The sequence below is a fragment of the Somniosus microcephalus genome, unplaced genomic scaffold (assembly GCF_052327205.1).
Source record: "Somniosus microcephalus isolate GS21.2 unplaced genomic scaffold, FLI_Smic_1.0 unresolved_chr8, whole genome shotgun sequence".
In the NCBI taxonomy this organism is placed as follows: domain Eukaryota; kingdom Metazoa; phylum Chordata; class Chondrichthyes; order Squaliformes; family Somniosidae; genus Somniosus; species Somniosus microcephalus.
In genome coordinates, this window is record NW_028225186.1 from 9,794,048 (window position 1) to 9,817,376 (window position 23,329).

The window sequence follows — 23,329 nt, forward strand, 5'->3', positions numbered from 1 at the left end:
ACACTGTACAGTCTTCAGCGAACATCCCCAGTTCTGACCTTATGTTGGAGTGAAGACCATTGATGAAGCAGCTGAAGATCGTTGGGCCTAGTACACTGCCCTGAGGAACTCCTGCAGCGATGCCCTGGGGCTGTGATGATTGCGCTTCAATCACCACAACCATCTTCCTTTGTGCTTGGTATGACTCCAATCATTGGGGAGTTTTCCCCACGATTCCCAATGAATTCAGTTTTACTGGGGCTCCTTGATGCCGCACTCGGTCAAATACTGCCTGGATTTCAAGGGCAATCACTCTCACTTCTCCTCTGGATTTCAGCTCTTTTGTCCATGTTTGGACCAAGGCTGTAATCACAGAATCACAGAAACCCCACAGTGCAGATAGAGGCCATTTCGGCCCATCGAGCCTGCACCGACACATATCCCACCCGATCCCCGTAACCCCTACACCAACACATATCCCACCCTATCCCCGTAACCCCACGTATTTAATCCCCCTAACACTAAGGGTCAATTTATCATAGCCAATCAACCTAACCCGCTCATCTTTGGACTGTGGGAGGAAACCGGAGCACCCGGAGGAAACCCACGCAAACACAGGGAGAATGTGCAAACTCCACACAGACAGTCACCCGAGGCCGGATTCGAACCCGGGTCCCTGGCGCTGTGAGGCAACAGTGTCAACCACTATGCCACCGTGCAAATGAAGTTCGGAACCGAGTGGTCTTGGCAGAACCCTAACTGGGCTTCAGTGAGCAGTTACTGGTGATTAAGTGCAGCCTTACAGCACTGTCGATGACACCTTCCATCATGTTGCTGATGATGGAGAGTAGACTGATGGGGCGGTAATTGGCCAGATTGGATTGGTCCTGCTTTTTGTGGACAGGACATACCTTGCTGTTTTCCACATTTTTGGATAGATGCCAGTAATGTAGCTGTATTGAACAGGTGGGTTAGATGCATGGCTAGCTCTGGAGTGCAAGTCTTCAGCATGGTAGCCGGGGTGTTGTCAGGGACAATAGCTTTTGCTGTATCCAGTGCGCTCAGCTGTTTCTTGATATCACATGGACTGAATCGAATTGGCTGAAGACTGGCTTGCGGGATGGTGGGGACGCCAGGAGGAGGCTGATATCGATCAGGCCGGGTGGTCCATCCAATTTCATTTTTATTATTTTATTTCGTAGCGGTTTGTTACAACTGAGTGTCTTGCTAGGCTATTTCGGAGGGCAGCTAATAGACAACTATTTTGCTATGGGGCTGAAGTCAGATATAGGCCAGGCCAGGTAGTGACAACAGATTTCCTTCCCTAATGGACATTATTGAACCAGAAGGGTTTGTACAACAATCGGACAGTTTCATGGTGACAATTCCTGATGCTAGCTTTCTTTTTGGTGAGGTAAAGTAGAGTCGAAGGAGCCACGTGTGGAGACCAGTTAGGGCAAATGTACTGTTTCTGTGGTGCAGACTCTAGAATATTATGTAACAACCGCTTTAAGCAGCTACAGAATGATCCGGTACTCACAGCACTTCCCTTTCAAACAGACACAGAATGATCCAGGACTGACAGCGCATCCCTTTTAAACAGACACAGAACGATCCGGGACTGACAGCACAGCACCTTCAAACAGACACAGCTTGATCCAGGACTAACAGCACATCCCTTTTTAATAGACACAGACACAGAATGATCCGGGACTGACAGCACACCACTGTAAAGAGACACAGAATGATCCGGGGCTGACAGCACATCCCCTTTAAACAGCCACAGAATGATCCGGAACTGACAGCACACCCCTTTCAAACAGATGCAGAATGATCCTGGACTAACAGCACATCCCTTTTAATAGACACAGACACAGAATGATCCAGCACTGACAGAACATTCCTTTTAAACAGACACAGAATGATCTGGGACTGACAACACATCCTGTTGTTTTTGTGACTGGAAGCCTTTGTCCAGTGATGTACTGCAGTGATTGGTGCTGGTTACGTTGCTGCTTGTAGTGTACATTAATGGTTTAGATATGAATGTAGGAGCTTTGTTCAGTTAGTTTGCAGATGACACAAAATTTGGTGGAGTGCTAAATAGCGAGGTGGGAAGCCTCAGGCTAAACGATGCTTTAGCGGGTTGGTCAGATGGGCAGAACAGTGGCAAATGAAAATTAACCGTTAAAAATGTGAGGTCTTGCATTTTGGGTGGACTAACAACGCAAGGGATTGCACAATGAATGGTAGGACACTAGGAAGGACAAAGGATCAAACGAACCTTCGTGTGCATGTACATAGATCCCTGAATGCAGCAGGACAGGTCAGCTAGTGCGAGCAAGCACTGAGTGCGAGTCATCAAAGCGTGCTGTGAGTTTGGGTAAGTGTGAGAGTTCTTAAATTGTTATTTCTCTTTAAATCATTCTCGATAAGATTGTTTAAGCAGTTTAAGTAAAGGGGAAAAGTTAAAAGTTAAATATTTCGGATTCTGTTGGTTTAAGAAGAGTAAAAAAAGGTTACACTGCAGTAGGAGTAATTTGGCACAGCAGGCAGTGGAAATCAGTTTTCTAACCATTCAGTAGGGGTGACTCATTTGGCTGTAAACAAACAAACATTATATAAAGACCAGTCCTAGTGCGAGCAAGCACTGAGTGCGAGTCATCAAAGCGTGCTGTGAGTTTGGGTAAGTGTGAGTTAGGGTAAGTGGGGTGTTAGGTGCTCTTTTCAGACGTTAACTCTGTGGGTTGCAGTTAATAAGGCCTTTCTGGTGCAGAGTGCCTGTTGGTAAACCATTTAACTGGTGTAACTAGAGGGATTGATTTAAAATAATCCAATTAATTAAAGGGGATTCTAGCATCTATAATCGGGCAGAGGGTGCCCATAACTAGCAACAAAAAATTTAATTAATTACATAGAATGGAGCAGGTGATGTGTTACTGTTGCGAGATGTGGGAGCTGGTGAACCCCATTGAGGCTCACGGTGATTACGACTGTGACAATTGTCTGCTGCTACAGGAACTCCATCTCTGTGTTGATGAGCTGGAGTCTGAGCTTTAGACACAGCGACACATCAGGGAGGGGGAGAAGTACCTGGACTCTGTGTATCAGGAGGTGGTCACACCTATGAAGTTAATTAATTCAGATGTAGCCCATGGTCACGGACAGGACGGTGTGACTACGAGTGAGGCAGGTACGGGGATCCAGGAGGTAGAGCTGGAGGAGCCGCAGCCCTTGCTCTTGTCCAACAGGTTCGAGGTTTTTACTCCCTGTGGGGACAGGAGCAGGGACTGCAGGGAGGATGAGCAACCTGGCCACAGCACCGTGGAACGGGGGGCCATTCAAGAGGGGGGTGTAAATAGAAATGTTGTAGTGGTAGGGGATAGTATAATTAGGGGGATAGATAGAGTTCTCTGCAGCCGAGAGCGAGAGTCCCGAAGGCTGTGTTGCCTACCCGGTGCTGGGGTTAAGGACATCCCCTCTGGGCTGGAAAGAAACTTGCAGTGGGTGGGGGTGGATCCAGTTGTCGTGGTCCATGTTGGTACAAACGACTTAGATAGGACTAGGAAGCCGGTTCTGTTAAAGGAGTATGAGCAGCTAGGGGTCAAATTAAAAAACAGAACCTCAAGGGTAATAGTCTCTGGATTATTACTTGAGCCACGAGCGAATTTGGCTAGGACAAATAAAATTAGAGAGTTCAATGCGTGGCACAAGGACTGGTGTGGGAGAAATGTTTTTTGCTTCCTGGGACACTGGCACCAGTACTGGGGCAGGAGGGAGCTGTTCCGTTGGGACGGGCTTCACTTTGCCAGTGCTGGGACTAGAGTCCTGGCGGATCATATAACTAGAGCTGTAGAGAGGGCTTTAAAGTAACTCGTGGGGGGGAGTTTTCTAGAGAGCAAATAATAAAACCGACAACAGAGAAGGTCATAGACTTAGGTAGCAGTGGGGAAATTAAAAACCAGAGCGTGTCAGGAAGGGGCAGAAGGTATGGAGTAAAAGGTAAAGTAATATAAAGGGCAAAAGCAGGAGCTAACTGTCACATGGCGAGGCGGTGGTGTAGTGGTTATGTCACTAGACTATGTAAGCCAAAAACTCAGTCAAAAATGCTTTGAGAATATGGGTTCAAATCCCACCACGACAGCTGGTGGAATTTAAATTCAATTCAATTGAATTCTGGAATTAAATGTTAGTCTCCGTAATGGCAACCATGATGCCATTGTCGATTGTTGTAAAAACGCATCTGGTTCACTAATGTCCTTTTGGGAAGTAAATCTGCCGTCCTTACCTTACCTGGTCTGGCCTACATTTGTCTCCAGACCCACAGCAATGTGGTTGACTCTTAATGCCCTCTGAAATGGCCTAGCAAACCACTCAGTTGTTAACAAATGCTACAAATAAGAATAAGACCGGACGGACCACCCGGCATCGACCTCAGCACCGGAAACGACAACGACAATAGCAAACCCAGCCCTGTCGACCCTGCAAAATCCTCCTTACCAACATCTGGGGGCTTGTGACAAAATTGGGAAAGCTGTCCCACAGACGAGTCAAGCAACAGCCTGATATAGTCATAATTACCGAATCATACCTTACAACCAATGTCCCAGATATCAACATCACCATCCCTGGGTATGTCCTGTCCCACCGGCAGGACAGACCCACCAGAGGTGGTGGCACCATGGTATACAGTCGGGAGGGAGTAGCCCTGAGAGTCCTCAACATTGACTCAGGACCCCATGAGGTCTCCTGGCATCAAGTCAAACATGGGCAAGGAAACCTCCTGCTAATTACCACTTACCACCCTCCCTCAGCTGATGAATCAGTACTCCTTCATGTTGAACACAAATTGGAAGAAGCACTGAGAGTAACGAGGGCACAATATATCCTCTGGTTGGGGGAATTCAATGTCCAACCTTAAGAGTGGCTCGGTAGCACCACAACTGGCCGAGTCCTAAAGGACATAGCTGCCAGACTGGGTCTGCGACAGGTGGTGAGGGAATCCAACAAGAGGGAAAAACCTACTTGATCTCGTCCTCACCAATGTACCTGTTGCAGATGCATCTGTCCATGACAGCATTGGTGGAAGTGACCACCGAACAGTCCTTCTGGAGACGAAGTCCCGTCTTCATGCTAAGGATATCCTTCACCGTGTTGTGTGGCACTAACACCGTGCTAAATGGGACAGATTTCGAACAGATCTGGCAACTCAAAACTGGGCATCCATGAGGCGCTGTGAGCCAGCAGCAGCAGGAGAATTGTATTCAACCACAATCTGTAACCTCAGGGCCCGGCATATCCCTCACTCTACCATTACCATCAAGCTGGGAGATCAACCCTGGTTTAACGAAGAGTGCAGGAGAGCACCAGGCATACCGAAAAACGAGGTGTCAACCTGGTGAGGCTACAACACTGGACTACTTGCATACCAAACAACGGAAGCAACATGCGATAGACAGAGCTAAGCGATCTCACAACCATCGGATCAAATCATAGCTCTTCAGTCCTGCCACATCCGGTCGTGAGTGGTGGTGGACACTTAAACAGTTACCAGGAGGAGGAGGCTCCAAAAATATCCCCATCCTCAATGATGGTGGAGCCCAGCACCTGAGTGCAAAAGGCAAGGCTGAAGCATTTGCAACCTCTTCAGCCAGAAGTGCCGCATGGATGATCCATCTCGGCCTCCTCCTTAGGTCCCCAGCTTCACAGATGCCAGTTTTCAGCCCATTCAATTCACTCCACGTGATGTCAAGAAACGGCTGAAGACACTGGATACTGCAAAGGCTACGGGCCCTGAAAACATTCCGGCAATAGTACTGAAGACTTGTGCTCCAGAACTAGCTGCGCCCCTAGCCAAGCTGTTCCAGTACAGCTACAACACTGGCATCTACCTAGCAATGTGGAAAATTGCCGAAGTATGTCCTGTCTACAAAAAGCAGGACAAATCCGACCCGGCCAATTACCGTCCCATCAGTCTACTCTCAATCATCAGCAAAGTGATGGAAGGTGTCTTCGACAGTGCTATGAAGCGGCACTTACTCAGCAATAACCTGCTAACTGACGCCCAGTTTGCGTTCCGCCAGGGCCACTCAGCTTCTGACCTCATTACAGCCTTGGTCCAAACATGGACAAAAGAGCTGAACTCAAGAGGTGAGGTGAGAGTGACTGCCCTTGACATCAAGGCAGCATTTGATCGAGCGTGGCATCAAGGAGCCCTAGCAAAACTGAAATCAATGGGAATGAAGGGGAAAACTCTCCATTGGTTGGAATCATACCTAGCACAAAGGAAGTTGGCTGTGGTTGTTGGAGGTCATTCATCTCAATCACATGATATCACTGCAGGAGTTCCTCAGGGCAGTGCCCTAGGCCCAACCATCTTCAGCTGTTTCATCAATGACCTTCCCTCCATCAAAAGGTCAGAAGTGGGGATGTTCGCTGATGATTGCACACTGTTCAGCACCATTCGAGAATTGTCAGATACTGACGCAGTCCGTTTCCCTATGCAGCAAGACCTGGACAACATTCAGACTTGGGCTGAAAAGTGACAACTAACATTCGCACCAAACAAGTGCCAGGCAATCAACATCTCCAACAAGCGAGACTCTAACAATCTCCCCATGACATTGAATGGCATTACCATCGCTGAATCCCCCACTATCAGCATCCTGGGGGTTACCATTGATCAGTAACTGAACTGGACCAGCCATATAAATACTGTGGCTACAAGAGCAGGCCAGAGGCTGGGAATTCTGTGGCGAGTCTCTCAACTCCTGACTCCCCAAAGCCTTTCCACCATCTACAAGGCACAAGTCAGGAGTGTGATGGAATACCCTCTACTTGCCTGGATGAGTGCAGCTCCAACAACACTCAAGAAGCTCGACACCATTCAGGATAAAGCAGCCCGCTTGATTGGAACTCCATCCACCATTTTCAACATTCACTCCCTCCACCACCGGCGCACTGTGGCTGCAGTGTGTACCATCTACAAGATGCACTGCAGCAACTCGCCAAAGCTCCTTCAACAGCACCTTCCAAACACGCGACCTCTACCACTTAGAAGGACAAGGGTAGCAGACGCATGGGAACATCACCACCTACACGTTCCCCTCCAAGCCACACACCATCCTGACTTGGACCTGTATCATTGCAAAATCCTGGAACTCCCTTCCTAACAGCATTGTTGGTGTACCTACACCATATGGACTGCAGCGGTTCAAGAAGGGGGCTCACCACCATCTTCTCAAGGGCAATTAGGGATGGGTACTAAATGCAGGCCTAGCCAGCGACGCCCACATCCCATCAATGAATTAAAAACAAAAATATTTGAAAATTCTCTATCTGAATGCACGTAGCATTCGTAACAAAATAGACGAGTTAATGGCACAAATAACTACATATGGGTATGATCTTGTGGCCATTACAGAAACATGGCTGCAGGGTGACAATGCCTGGGAATTAAACATACCAGGTTATTTAACGATCAGGAAGGACAGGCAGGAAGGAAGGGGAGGTGGGGTGGCTATGTTAATAAAGGAAGGAACCACTGTAATACAGAGAAATGATATTGGGTCAAAAGATCAGGATAATGAAACAGTTTGGGTGGAGGTAAGGAATAATAAGGGGAAAAAAACACTAGTGGGCGTAGTCTATAGGCCTCCGAACAGTTGCAACTTTGTTGGACGGAGTATCAATCAGGAAGTAGTTGAAGCTTGTAATAAGGGAACATCTATAATTATGGGGGATTTTAACTATCATATTAATTGGACAAATCAAATTGGGCAGGGCTGCCTTGAGGATGAGTTCATTGAGTGTATTAGGGATGGGTTTCTTGAGCAGTATGTAACTGAACCGACCAGGGGGCAAGCAAACTTAGATCTGGTCATGTGTAACGAGACAGGATTAATTAAAAATGTCCTAGTAAAGGATCCCCTTGGAATGAGTGACCATAACATGGTTGAATTCCATATTCAATTAGAGGGTGAGAAGGTTGGATCTCAAACAAGCGTGCTAAGCTTGAATAAAGGAGACTATGAACATATGAGAGTGAACTTGATTAGAGTGGATTGGGAAAATAGATTAAAGGGTAAGACGATACATTATCAGTGGTGCACATTTAAGGAGTTATTTTACAACTTCCAAAAAAAATATATTCCACTGAGAAGAAAAGGGTGTGAAAGAAAAGACAGCCATCCGTGGCTAAGTAAAGAAATTAAGGATAGTATTCGACTAAAAACAAGGGCATATAAGGTAGCCAAATCTCGTGGGAGGATAGAGGATTGGGAAAACTTTAAAAGACAGCAAAAAATAACAAAAAGATTGATTAAGAAAGGAAGATAGATTATGAAAGTAAATTAGCAAAAAATATAAAAACAGATAGTAAGAGTTTTTATAGTTATATAAAAAGAAAAAGGGTGGTTAAAGTAAATGTTGGTCTCTCAGAGGATGAGACCGGGAAATTAATGGTGGGAAATATGGAGATGGCAAAAACACTGAATGGATATATTGTAGCAGTCTTTACAGTAGAGGACACTAAGAATATCCCAACACTGGACAAACAGGGGGCTATAGGTGGGGAGGAGCTAAACACGAACAAGATCACTGAGGAAGTGGTACTCGGTAAAATAATGGGACTCAAGGCAGATAAATCACCTGGACCTGATGGCTTACATCCTAGGGTCTTGAGGGAAGTGGCGGTAGGGATTGTGGATGCATTGGTAATAATTTTCCAAAACTCCCTGGACTCAGCAAAGGTCCCGGCAGACTGGAAAACTGCTAATGTAACACCCTTATTTAAAAAGAGCAGTAGGCAGAAGGCTGGAAACTATAGACCGGTTAGCCTAAAGTTTGTGGTAGGTAAAATTTTGGAGTCCATTATTAAGGAGACAGTAACAGGACATTTGGATAATCATAATTTAATAGGACAAAGTCAGCATGGTTTTATGAAGGGGAAGTCATGTTTGACAAATTTGCTGGAGTTCTTTGTGGAAGTAACATATAGGGTGGATAAAGGGGAACCAGTGGACGTAGTGTATTTAGACTTCCAAAAGGCATTTGACAAGGGGCCACACAAAAGATTATTGCTTAAGATAAAAAATCACGGGATTGGGGGTAATATTCTGGCATGGATAGAGGATTGGCTATCTAACAGAAGGCAGAGAGTTGGGACAAATGGTTCATTCTCAGACTCGCAATCAGTAACGAGTGGTGCTCCGCCGGGGTCAGTGCTGGGTCCCCAACTCCTTACAATCTATATTAACGATTTGGAGGAGGGGACCGAGTGTAAAATATCAAAGTTTGCAGATGATACTATGATGGGAGGGAAAGTAGTGAGTGAGGAGGACATAAAAAACCTGCAAGGGGACAAAGAAAGCCAAATAAGTGGGCAGAGATTTGGCAGATGGAATACAATACTGGAAAGTGTGAGGTTATGCACTTTGGCAGGAAAAATCGTAGAGCAAGTTATTATCTTAATGGCAAGAAACTGGAAAGTACTTAAGTAAAAAGGGATCTGGGGGTCCTGGTGCATGAAACTCAAAAGGTTAGTATGCAGGTGCAGCAAGTGATTAAGAAGGCCAATGGAATGTTGGCTTTCATTGCTAGGGGGATAGAATATAAAAATAGGGAGGTATTGCTTCAGTTGTACAAGGTATTGGTGAGACCGCACCTGGAATACTGCATACAGTTTTGGTGTCCATACTTAAGAAAATACATACTTGCTCTCGAGTCAGTACAAAGAAGGTTCACTCGGTTAATCCCGGGGATGAGGGGATGGATATATGAGGCGAGGATGAGTAGATTGGGACTCTACTCATTGGAGTTCAGAAGAATGAGAGGCGATCTTATTGAAACATATAAGATTGTGAAGGGGTTTGATCGGGTGGATGCGGGGAGGATGTTCCCGATGATGGGTGAAACTAGAACTAGGTGGCATAGTCTTAGAATAAGGGGCTGCTCTTTCAACACTGAGATGAGGAGGAACTACTTCACTCAGAGGGTGGTAGGTCCATGGAATATGCTGCCCCAAAAAGCTGTAGAAGCTACATCATTACATAAATTTAAAACAGAAATAGACAGTTTCCTAGAAGTAAATGGAATTAAGGTTTACGGGGAGCGGGCAGGAATTTGGACATGAGTCTAGGTTCGGATCGGACATGGCCCTGTGGGTAGCGGAGCGGGCCCAGGGGCTGTGTAGCCTGATCCTGCTCCTATTTCGTGTGTCTAATTCTGTTAGATTCAGGAGATGGTTCTGTGATAGCAGATTGGCGGCTAGGATCAGATCAGCCATGATCTTATTGAATGGCGGAGCAGGCTCGAGGGGCCGATTGCCTACTCCTGCTCCTATTTCTTATGTTCGTATGGTCTTATAGGGTCTGATGAAAGGGAGGAACTGAAAGAAGTCAGTATTTGTAGGGAAATGGTGTTAGGGAATTGAAGGGATTGAAGGCCGATAAATCCCCAGGGGCTGATAATCTACATCCTAGGGTACTTAAGGAGGTGGCCCTAGAAATAGTAGATGCATTGCTGATCATCTTCCAACATTCGATGGAATCTGGAACAGTACCCATAGATTGGAGGGTAGCTAATGTTACCCCACTATTCAAAACAGGTGGTCGAGAGAAAAATGGGAATTACAGACCGGTAAACCTGACATCGGTAGTGGGGAAAATGCTAGAGTCCATTATAAAAGATGTAATAGCAGAGCACTTGTAAAACAGTGACAGGATCGGACAAAGTCAACATGGATTTACAAAAGGTAAATCGTGCTTGACTAATCTACTGGAATTTTTTGAGGATGTAACTGGTAAAATAGACAATGGAGAATCAGCGGATGTGGTGTATTTGGACTTTCAAAAGGCTTTCGATAAGGTCCCGCATAAGAGATTAACGTGTAAAGTTAAGGCACATGGGATTGGGGGCAAGGTATTGACTTGGATAGAGAACTGGTTGGCAGACAGTTGACAAAGTGTTCGTATAAATGGGTCTTTTTCCGAGCGGCAGGCAGTAACTAGTGGGGCACCGCAGGGATCGGTCCTTGGACCCCAGCTATTCACAATATATAATAATGATCTAGACAAGGGAACTAGATGTAATATCTCCAAATTTGCAGATGACACAAAGCTGGGTGGGCGTGTGTGCTGTGAGGAGGATGCCGAGAAACTCCAGTATGATTTGGACAGGTTGGGTGATTGGGCAAAAGCATGGCAGATGCAATATAACGTGGATAAATGCGAGGTTATCCACTTTGGTGTCAAAAACAGGAAGGCAGATTATTATCTGAATAGCAATAGATTGGGAGAATGGGAAGTGCAACGAGACCTGGGTGTCCTTGTACAGCAGTCGCTGAAGGTAAGCATGGAGGTGCAGCAGGCAGTTAAGAAGGCAAATGGTATGTTGGCCTTCTTAGCGAGAGGGTTTGAGTACAGGAACAAGGATGTCTTGCTGCAGTTGTACAGGGCCTTGGTGAGACCACATCGTGAGTACTGTGTGCAGTTTTGGTCGCCTTATCTGAGGAAGGATGTTCTTGCCATGGAAGGAGTTCAGCGAAGATTCAACAGGCTGATACCTGGGATGGCAGGAATGACGAATGAGGAGAGATTGAGTCGATTGGGCTTACACTCGCTGGAGTTTAGAAGAATGAGAGGGGATCTCATTGAAACTTATAAAATTCTGACGGGACTGGACAGACCAGATGCAGGAAGGATGTTCTCGATGGCCGGGGAGTCCAGTACTAGGGGTCACAGTCTAAGGATAAGGGGTAAGCCATTTAGGACTGAGATGAGGAGGAATTTCTTCACCCAGAGAGTGGTGAACCTGTGGAATTCTCCACCAGAAAAGGCAGTAGAGGCCAGTTCATTAAATATATTCAAGAAGAAGTTGGATATATTTCTTAAGGCTAAAGGGACCAAGGTGGATGGGGAGAAAGCAGGGACCGGGTACTGAATTTGGATGATCAGCCATGATCGCATTGAATGGCGGAGCAGGCTCGAGGGGTCGAATGGGCTACTCCTTCTCCTATCTTCTATGTTTCTATGTTTCTATATCCTTATCTGGGATAAAATTAATACTCAACTAGAAACCGTTCTAGAAACCAGGAAGCTGGTTAAAAGACAGAAGCAGAGTGCGGTAGTTATTGGGTGTTTTTTTGACTGGACGATGGAAAGAGTTGGCCCCCCTGCATCACTGCTGCGACCGTTGCCCTTCTTGCTATTTCAACAATCTGGACTTGGGTACAGGAGGCAGACGTATCGACATTTGCTGCTAACACGAAAAACAGGGAGCCTGGGTAGCTGTGAAGGAACCGTCAGTGAACATTTAGAGAAGAATATGGAGAGGAAATGTACACCAAATGGTGTGTTAAAAGCTGCCGAGGAGTCTCCAACAATAGATATTTACAGAGCAGTGGAGACCATTCGGCCCACTGTGTTAATTCTGGGTCTTTGCCACAGCAATACTAAACTAAACCCACTGACCCACTATCTCCCCATAGACCTGTATCAATCGCAAACTAATCCCACTGCCCCACTCGCTCCCCAAAGCCCTGTAACAATCCCAAACTAATCCCACTGACCCGCTATCTCCCCATAGCCCTGTAAAAATCCCAAACTAATCCCACTGACCCGCTATCTCCCCATAGCCCTGTATCAATCCCCAAACTAATCCCACTGCCCCGCTCACACCCCATACGCCTGTATCAATCCCAAACTAATCCCACTGCCCCGCTCACACCCCATAGCCCTGTATCAATCACAAACTAATCCCACTGCCCCGCTCTCACCCCATAGCCCTGAATCAATCCCAAACTAGTCCCACTGCCCCGCTCACACCCCATAGACCTGTATCAATCACAAACTAATCCCACTGCCCCGCTCACACCCCATAGCCCTGTATCAATCACAAACTAATCCCACTGCCCCGCTCTCACTCCATAGCCCTGAATCAATCCCAAACAAATCACACTGCCCCACTCACACCCCATAGACCTGGATCAATCCCAAAAAATCCCAGTGCCCCACTCTCTCCCCATAGCCCTGCGCCGGCACTTTGAAAGAGCTCTGCAATTAATTTCATTCACCTGCCCTTTCCCCATAGCCCTGTAATGTTTTTCCTTCAAGTATTTATTCAACTGCCTTTTGAAAGTTACTATTGAATCTGCTTCCACCGCCCTTTCAGGCAGCGCATTCCAGATCACAACAACTTGCTGCTTAAAAAAAATGTTTCCTCATGTCACCTCTGGTTCTTTTGCCAATCACCATAAATCTGTGTCCTCTGGTTACCGAACCTTCTGCCAGTGGATGCACTTTCTTCTTATTTACGCTCTCAAAACTATTCATAAGTTTGAAAATCTCTATCAAATCTCCTCTTAACCCTCTCTGCTCTAAGGAGAACAATCCCAGCTTCTCCAGTCTCTCCACATAATTGAATTCCCTCATCCCTGGTACCATTCTGGTAAATCTCCTCTGCACCCTCTCTAAGACCTTGACATCCTGTGTTGACTTTAACAACATAGCACTGATTTGACACGTTCCTGTGAAAGATCATTGATCATTAAGAGATTGTAAATCTCACCTGCTTGCTGCTGGGGTTTGCCGATGTTGAGCTGAGACTGTAAGTGCCATGGTTTTGAAATGACAATCAGAGGGGATGTGGTTTAGACGTCACATGAATAAAATGACAGTTTCATCTTAAAAAGGAGAAGTGTAAGTGAAGGCAGTCCACGAGGAGGCTGGATTGGCTCGTGTGTGTCATGGGCTGTGGTAACCCAATGTCCAAACTGCCTACTGTGGGCAGCAGCAGCTGTCACAGCTGGGAGCCCCTTTCTTTATCTTTACAACTTCCCTTCTCCACCTCTCCCCTCCTGCTGACACCCATCACAACTGATCCTCTGCTCAGCCATTGCCCACAGCCAGCAGGGCGAGTGGACAAGAAGCCAGGCTCATTCACCCTCTCCCTAATACAGGGCCACAGACACCAATTGTAACCGCTGCCCAGGCTCAGGTCAGCTCCCTCAGCACAGGCCGGGGATGAAGCCTGGGCCTTTCCAAATGCAAGGAAGCAAGAAACAAATACTGGCCAGGAAAGGCTCAGCGAGTTCGAGAAATCTGTGCGTTTGTTTGATTGAAACCAAAACAGCTTCGAACCCAAGGATGCTTCATACAGGTGGAGAAATTCAGTTCACTTTTTCGACACAATTCAAATCAGCAGAAGCAATGAACACTTTGAAACCGGCAAATATGAACACATCTATCACTAAGCAACAATAGATTAAGGAGCATATGGCACAGAAAAGGAAGAAATGAAAGAAAGATTCAAAGAAAGAAAGAAAGTACAAGGACTTGGGATTTTATACACTGGTACTGTGTTTCTTTCTGCGCCGGGACAGCAGAGGGCACAATCGGAACATCAGCCACTTCAGTGCCTGAAACATGGTTCAATAGGAACAGGAGGAGGCCATTCAGCCCCTCGAGCCTGTCAAACCAGAACTAGCGGAGGCCATTCAGCCCCTCGAGCCTGTCAAACCGGAACAGGAGGAGTCCATTCAGCCGCTTGAGCCTGTCAAACCAGAACAGGAGGAGGCCATTCAGTCCCTCGAGCCTGTCAAAACGGGACAGGAGGAGACCATTCAGCCCCTTGAGCCTGTCAAACACGAACAGGAGGAGTCCATTCAGTCCCTCGAGCCTGTTACACAGGAACAGGAGGAGGCCATTCAGCCCCTCGAGCCTGTCAAACCGGGACAGGAGGAGACCATTCAGCCCCTTGAGCCTGTCGAACAGGAACAGGAGGAGGCCATTCAGTCCCTCGAGCCTGTTACACAGGAACAGGAGGAGGCCATTCAGCCCCTTGAGCTTGTCAAACAGGAACAGGAGGAGGCCATTCAGCCCCTTGAGCCTGTCAAACCGGAACAGGAGGAGGCCATTCAGCCCCTCGAGCCTGTCAAACAGGAACAGGAGGAGGCCATTCAGCCGCACGAGCCTGTCAAACCAGAACTGGAGGAGGCCATTCAGCCCCTCGAGCCTGTCAAACCGGAACAGGAGGAGGCCATTCAGCCCCTCGAGCCTGTCGAACAGGAACAGGAGGAGGCCATTCAGCCGCTCGAGCCTGTCAAACCGGAACTGGAGGAGGCCATTCAGCCCCTCGAGCCTGTCAAACCGGAACATGAGGAGGCCATTCAGCCCCTCGAGCCTGTCGAACAGGAACAGGAGGAGGTCATTCAGCCCCTCGAGCCTGTCAAACAGGAACAGGAGGAGGCCATTCAGCCCCTCGAGCCTGTCAAACAGGAACAGGAGGAGGCCATTCAGCCCCTTGAGCCAGTTACACTGGAACAGGAGGCCATTCAGCCCCTCGAGCCTGTTACACAGGAGGAGGCCATTCAGCCCCTCGAGCCTGTTACACAGGAACAGGAGGAGGCCATTCAGCCCCTCGAGCACGTTGCACAGGAACAGGAGGAGGCCATTAAGCCCCTCAAGCCTGTTACACTGGAACAGAAGGCCATTCAGCCCCTTGAGCCTGTGAAACAGGAACACGAGGAGGCCATTCAGCCGCTCGAGCCTGTCAAACCGGAACAGGAGGAAGCCATTCATCCCCTCGAGCCTGTCAAACAGGAACAGGAGGAGGCCATTCAGCCGCTCGATCCTGTCAAACCGGACAAGGAGGAGGCCATTCAGCCCCTCGAGCCTGTCAAACCGGAACAGGAGGAGGCCATTCAGCCCCTCGAGCCTGTCAAACAGGAACAGGAGGAGGCCATTAAGCCCCTTGAGCCTGTCAAACAGGAACAGGAGGAGGCCAGTCAGTCCCTCGAGCCCGTTACACAGGAACAGGAGGCCATTCAGCCCCTCGAGCCTGTTACACAGGAGGAGGCCATTCAGCCCCTCGAGCCTGTTAGACAGGAACAGGAGGAGGCCATTCAGCCCCTCGAGCATGTTGCACAGGATCAAGAGGAGGCCATTCAGCCCCTCAAGCCTGTTACACTGGAACAGGAGGCCATTCAGCCCATCGAGCCTGTTACAGTGGAACAGGAGGACATTCAGCCCCTCAAGCCTGTTACACAGAAACAGGTGGAGGCCATTAATTCCCTTGATCCAGTTACACAGGAACAGCTAATTTATTATTAATGTTTCATGTGATGTGTTTGCTCTGAAATAAATTGTTAAAAATGTTAAACTACATTGGCCGGGAATCGAACCCAGGTCGCCCACATGGCAGGCAAGAATTCTACCCCCGAACCGCCAATGCTCACAGGGACAGGCAGGCCCATTTTCTGTTAGCTACAATTTAATTTTGACTTTTGTTAATAGAAGCGAGGGCACTGCGGTAAAATAAAAAGCGAAATGCAGCAGATGCTGGATCTGAAATTGTTCATTAAATGTTGGAAACACTCCATAGGTCAGGGAACATCTGTGGACAGAAAAACACAGGGTTAACCTTTCAGGTCCATTAAAACTCGGTAGAACTAAGATTTTGCAGCTTTGTAGGTCCCGTGTGAGTTTCCTTCCAAACTTTTTAAACTTTTAAACTGCTCACAAATTACAAAATTATGAAACTAACCTTCCCTCGAAAAATAAATGACCCGTACGGGAATCGAACCCGCGACCTTGACGGTATTAGCACCACGCTCTAATCAACTGAGCTAACCCGCCCAACTGTAAGGCTCCTCTATAGTGCCATCCCTGTTTCTGGTCTTTGCCCGCTAAGTCACTGTCTTTGAAGGCTGTAAAAGAAAGACTTGCATTTCTGCAGGCCTTTCACGACCTCAGGACATCCCAAAGTGCTTTACAGCCAATGAATACTTTTTGAACTGCTTTGCATCTGTGACAGGTAGATTGGTCAGGGGGAGGTCAAATAGGTGTTCCCCTCGTGTTGGTTCCCTTACCACCTGCCGCAGGCCCAGACTGGCAGCTATGTCCTTCAGGACTCGAACAACTCGGTCAGTAGTGCTGCTACCGAGCCGCTCTTGGTGATGGGCATTCAGGTCCCCACCCAGAGTACATTCTGTGCCCTTGCTGCATTCAGTGCTTCTTCCAAGTGGTGTTCAACATGGAGGAGCACTGATTCATCAGCTGAGGGAGGGTGGTAGCTGGTAATCCGCAGGAGGTTTCCTTGCCCATGATGTTCCTGTTTAACAGGCTTGAGGGGCTGAGTGGCTTCCTCCTTTTCCTGCATAGCAGGCTGAATAGCCTCCTCCTTATCCTGCATAACAGGCTCGAGGGGCTGAATGGCCTCCTCCTGTTCCTGTATGATAGGCTCGATGGGCTGAATGGCCTCTTCCTGTTTATGTGTAACATACCCGAGGAGCTGATTGGCCTCCTCCTGTTCCTTTATAACAGACTCGAAGGGCTGAATGGCATCCTCCTGTTCCTGTATAACAGACTCAAGGGGCTGAATGGCCTCCTCCTGTGCATGTATAACAGGCTCGAGGGGCTGAATGGCCTCCTCCTGTTCATGTATAACGGGCTTGAATGGCTGAATGGAATCCTCCTATTCCTGTGTAACCGGCTCGAGGGGCTGAATGGCCTCCTCCTGTTCCTGTCTAACAGGCTTGAGGGGCTGAATGGCTTCCTCCTTTTCCTGTATAACACGCTCGACAGGCTGAATAGCCTCCCCCTGTTCCTGTATAACAGGCTCGTGTGTCTGAATTGTCTCCTCTTGTTCCTATGTAACAGGCTTGAGGGGATGAATGGCCTCCTCCTTTTACTGTGCAACAGGCTCGAGGGGCTGAATGGCATCCTCCTGTGCATGTATAACAGGCACGAGGGGCAGAATGGCCTCCTCCTGTTCATGTATAACAGTCTTGAGGGGCTGAATGGCCTCCTCCTGTTCCCGTATAACAGACTCGTGTGTCTGAATTGCCTCCTCCTGTTCCAGTGTAGCAGGCTTGAGGGACTGAATGTCCTCCCCCTGTTCATCTGTGGCAGGTTTGAGGGGCTGAATGGCCTCCTGCTGTTCCTGTGAAACAGACTCGTGGGTCTGAATTGCCTCCTCCTGTTCCTTTATAACTGGATCATGGATCTGATTTGCCTCCTCTTCATCCTATGTAACAGGTTCGAGGGGCTGAATGGAGTTCTACTGTTCTTGTACAGATCTTGTATCGCTGAATGGCTTCCTCCTGTCCAATGCAAGAGGCTCGAGGCGTTAAAGGCCCCCTCTTGCCCCTGTGTAACAGGCTCGAGGGGCTGAATGGCCTCCTGCTGTTCCTGTATAACAGGCTAAAGGGGCTGAATGGCCTCCTCCTTTTACTGTGTAAAAGGGTCATGGGACTGAATGGTCTCCTCCTGTTCCTATGTAAAACGGCCATGGGACTGAATGGCCTCCTCCTGCTTCTGTGTAACTGACTCAGGGGTTGAGAGCACTCAGAGGGAAAGTGTCGGGCGGTAGTTTCCCTTCTCTGAATTACTGATTTACTGCAAAATGTACCGACAGTGGAGGAACCACCAAACCCTGACCCAAAATCCGACTCTGGTGGGACTCAAACCCACAACCTTTGAATGCCTTAATCTGTCATATAAGCAGAAGTCCAATGCACTATCCATTGTGCCACAGAGCCAATTACATAAAATTCGATTACAAAAGCAAAATAGTGCTGATGCTGGAAATCTGAAATATAAATAGATGAAATGCTGGAAACACTCTGCAGGTCAGGCAGCATTCCATGACTGTTTAAAAGGGGTCTACTTTCAGTCCCGGATCATTCTGTGTCTGTTTAAAAGGGACATGCTGTCAGTCCCGGATCATTCTGTGTCTGTTTAAAAGGGACATGCTGTCAGTCCCGCTTTATTCTGTGTCTGTTTAAAAGGGACATTCTGTCAGTCCGGATTATTCTGTGTCTGTTTAAAAGGGACATGCTGTCAGTCCCGGATCATTCTGTGTCTGTTTAAAAGGGACATGCTTTCAGTCCCGGATTATTCTGTGTCTGTTTAAAATGGATGTGCTGTCAGTCCCGGATTATTCTGTGTCTGTTAAAAAGGGATGTACTGTCAGTCCAGGATCACTCTGTGTCTGTTGAAAAGGGATGTGCTGTCAGTCCCGCATCATCCTGTGTCTGTTTAAAAGGGATGTGCTGTAAGTCCCTGGTCATGCTGTGTCTGTTTAAAAGGGATGTGCTGTCAGTCCCGGATCATTCTGTGTCTGATTAAAACGGGTGTTACATAATATTATAGAGTCTGCCCCACAGAAACAGTGCATTTGCACGAACTGGTCTCCACACGAGCCTCCTCCTTCTCTATTTCTCCTCACCCCCCAAATAAAACTAGAATCAGTAATGGTAACCATGAAACTATCGGATTGTCGTAAAAACCCATCTGGTTCACTAATGTCTTTCAGGGAAAGAAATCTGCCGTCCTTACCTGGTCTGGCCTTTGGTGTGACTCCAGTCCCATAGCAATGTGGTTGATTGTTAACTGCCCTCTGAAATGGCCTAGCAAGCCACTCAGTTGTAACAAACCGCTATGAAACAAAATAATAAAAATGAAGCTGAACGGACCACCTGGCCTGATCCATATCAGCCTCCTCCTGAGGTCCCCACCATCACAGAAGCCAGTCTTCAGCCAATTCGACTCACTCCACGTGATATCAAGAAAAGGCTGAGCACACTGGATACAGCAATGGCTCTGGGCCCTGACAACACCCCGGCTATCATTCTGAATACTTGTGCTCCAGCCAAGCTGTTCTAGTACAGCTACAACACTGGCATCTATCCAACAATGTGGATGACTGCCCAGGTATGTCCTGTCCACAAAAAGCAGGAGAAATCCAATCCAGCCAATTACCGCCCCATCAGTCTGCTCTCTACTCTCAATCATCAGCAAAGTGATGGAAGGTGTCATCCACAGTGCTGTATGGTGGCACTAACTGACCAATTGATGCCCGGTTTGGGTTCTGCCAAGAGCACTCGGCTCCCGACTTCATTAAAACCTTGGTCCAACTTGAACAAAGGAGCTGACCACCAACATCCTGGGGGTTACCATTGACCATAAATACTGTGACAACAAGAGAAGGTCAGAGGCTAGGCATTCTGCGTCGTGTCTCTCACCTCCTGACTCCCCAAAGCCTTTCTACCATCTACAAGGCACAAGTAAGGAGTGTGATGGAATACTCTCCACTTGCCTGGATGAGTGCAGCTCCAACAACACTCAAGAAGTTCGACACCATCCAGGACAATGCAGCTCGCTTGATTGGCACCCCATCCACCACCTTAAACATTCACTCCCTCCACCACTGGCGCACCGTGGCTGCAGTGCGTACCATCTACAAGATGCACTGCAGCAGCTCACCAAGGCTTCTTCAGCAGCACCTGCCAAACACGCAACCTCTTCCACCTAGAAGGACAAGCGCAGCAGGCGCATGGGAACACCCCCACCTCCAAGTTCCCCTCCAAGTCACACACCATTCTGACTTAGAAATATATTGCCGATCCTTCATCGTCGCTGGGTCAAAATCCTGGAACTCCCTCCCTAACAGCACTGTGGGAGCACCTTCACCACAGGGACTGCAGCGGTTCAAGAAGGCGGCTCACCACCACCTTCTCAAGGGGCAATTCGGGATGGGCATTTAATGCAGGCCTTGCCAGCGCACACACATCCAACAAACGAATTTTAAAAATCCTATCAGCATATCCTTCCATTCCTTTCTCCCTTCCTCTTAAATGCATCTGTAGTATTCGCCTCAACTACTGCTCGTGGGAGCTCCTTCCACATTCTCAGCGCTCTCTGTGCAAAGAAGTTAATCCTGAATTCCCTGCTGGATTTATCGGTGAGTATTTATGACCTGTCTTCTCTGAGCTAGTTCCTGACTCACTCACAGTAGGAAGCATTTTCTCGCTGCTGGCGTGCAGCTGTGATGGCTGAGTGGTTAAGGCGTTGGACTCGAAATGCAATGGGGTTTCCCCGCGTCGGTTCGAGCCCTGCTCGCAGCGACTTTGATGCAAATTCTTTATTTTATTTCATCGGCTCCCTGTGGCGATCACTGGCCCCGAAATTGATCAGAATTCCCTCCACTGCACTTTATTACACTGATTAACCCAAAGTTCCAATTGAAACACTAATAATTTATCGGCATCAATTAGATATTGTGGATTTGTTGGCAACTAGTGAGCAATACACACAAAAAGCAGCATCAAAAATACTAATTAACAAAGAGCCCTGCAATGTTTGCTATGGAATCACCTTCAGCTACTAAGTGGGAACACGGTTTGGTTTTATAAAACTGAACACGAATTAAAAAGTGTGTAAAAAGACCGTGGCAGGACTCGAACCTGCAATATTCTGATAACCTCAAAATTAATAACGAAGACTGACGCCTTATCCATTAGGCCACGCGAACCGTAGAAGTAATTTATAGATCAGCGCCATCTGTGGACAGATAGACACAGGGTCAACCTTCCAGTTCCTTGAGCTCTTGGCAGAACTAAGGTTTTGTAGCTTTGCTTCAAAGTATGACAGCTCCAAACTTTTCAGCAAATAGCAAAATTAAGAAACCACCCACACCATCAAAAACTAAATGGCCCATACGTGGATCGAACCCGCGACCTTGGCATTAATTAGCACCACTCTTTAACCTACTGAGCTAACAGGCCTGCTTTAACTGCTTTTGCTGTTAAATTCAATTTATGTTGATTTTTGGTTTTTTCAGTTGTCAGTGCTCCGGTTTCCTCCCACAGTCCAAAGATGTGCGGGTTAGGTTGATTGGCTATGGTAAATTGACCTTTAGTGTTAGCGGGATTAAATATGTGGGGTTACGGGGATAGGGTGGGATATGTGTTGCTGTAGGGGTTATGGGGATCGGGTGGGATATGTGTCGGTGCAGGCTCGATGGGCCGAAATGGCCTCTATCTGCACTGTGGGGTTTCTGTGATTCTGTGACTTCGAAGGCTGTAAAAGAAAGACTCTGATTTCTACAGCACCTTTCACCTGAGGACGTCTCAAAGCGCTTTACAGGCAATGTAGTTGTAGTCACTGTTGTAATGTAGGAAAAACAGCAACAGCCAATTTGTGCACAGCAAGCTCCCACAATGTGATAATCGAGGATTACCTGTTTTAGTGATGGTGATTTGAGGAAAATATTGGCTACAGGACACCGGGGTAAACCTCACCACCCCCTGCTCTTCTTCCAATAGTGCCATGGGATCGATTATGTCCACCCGAGAGGGCAGAGGGGGCCTCAGTTTTGGAATTGATTTCCACCACAATCTGTAACCTGATGGACCGGCATATTCCTCACACTACCATTAGCATCAAGACAGGGGACCAACCCTGGTTTAATGAGGAGTGCAGAAGAGCATTTCAGGAGCAGCACCAGGCGTACCTATAATGAGGTGCCAAACTCATGAAGCTACAACACAGGACTACACACATGCTAAGCTATGGAAACAGCATGTGTAGACAGAGCTAAGCGATCCAACAACCAACGGATCAGATCAAAGCTCTGCAATCCTTCCACATCCAGTCGTGACTATTTTAATTTAATTTAATTTATTCCTAGGACTTGGGCATCGCTGGCAAGGCCAGCATTAATTGCCCATCCCTAATTGCCCTTGAGAAGGTGGTAGTGAGAAGCCCTCTTGACCCGCTGCAGTCAATGTGGTGAAGGTCCTCCAATAGTACTGTTAGGGAGGGATTTCCAGGATATTGACCTAGCGACGATGAAGTTATGGTGATATATTTTCACATCGGGATGGTGTGTAACTTGGAAGGGAACTTGGAGGTGATGGTGTTCCCATGCACCTGCTGCCCTTATAAGAACTTAAGAACATAAGAAATAGGAGCAGGAGTAGGCCATTCGGCCCCTCGAGCCTGCTCCACCATTCAATAAGTTCACGGCTGATCTGATCTTGGCCTCAACTCCACTTTTCTGCCTGTTCCCCCTTAACCCTTGACTCTCCGACAGTTCAACAATCTGTCTATCTCAGCCTTGAATATAATCAATGATTCAGGCTCCACAGCTCTCTGGGGTAGATAATTCCAAAGATTCACAACCCTCTGAGAGAAGAAATTCCTCCTCATCTGCGTCTTAAATGGACAAACCCTTATTCTGAAACTATGCCACCTGATTCCAGATTCCCCCATGAGGGAAAACAGCCTCTCAGCATCTACCCTGTCAAGCCCCCTCAGAATCTTATATGTTCCAATAAGATCACCTCTCATTCTTCTAACCCCCAATGAGTATAGGCCCAACCTGCTCAACCTTTCCTCAGAAGACAATCCCTTCATTCCAGGAATCAACCTAGAGAACCTTCTCTGAACTGTTTCCAATGCAAGTATATCCCTCCTTAAATAAGGAGAACAAAAATGTATGCAGTACTCTAGGCGTGGCCTCACCTGTACAGTTGTAGCAAGACTTCCCGACTTATATACTCCATGCC

At 47.5% G+C, this 23,329-nt stretch overlaps 2 non-coding genes across 2 annotated transcripts; one reads left to right on the forward strand and one right to left on the reverse strand.

Annotated features, from left to right (window-relative positions):
• Window positions 1–18,424: 18,424 nt before the first annotated feature.
• Window positions 18,425–18,517, reverse strand: trnar-ucu (transfer RNA arginine (anticodon UCU)). The gene is made up of 2 exons: window positions 18,481–18,517; window positions 18,425–18,460 (listed from the first exon to the last, which is right to left on the reverse strand). It is a non-coding gene; the product is annotated as a tRNA-Arg (tRNA).
• Window positions 18,518–20,802: 2,285 nt separating this feature from the next.
• On the forward strand, window positions 20,803–20,884 carry trnas-cga (transfer RNA serine (anticodon CGA)). Its single transcript has one exon. It is a non-coding gene; the product is annotated as a tRNA-Ser (tRNA).
• The last annotated feature ends 2,445 nt before the right edge of the window (window positions 20,885–23,329 follow it).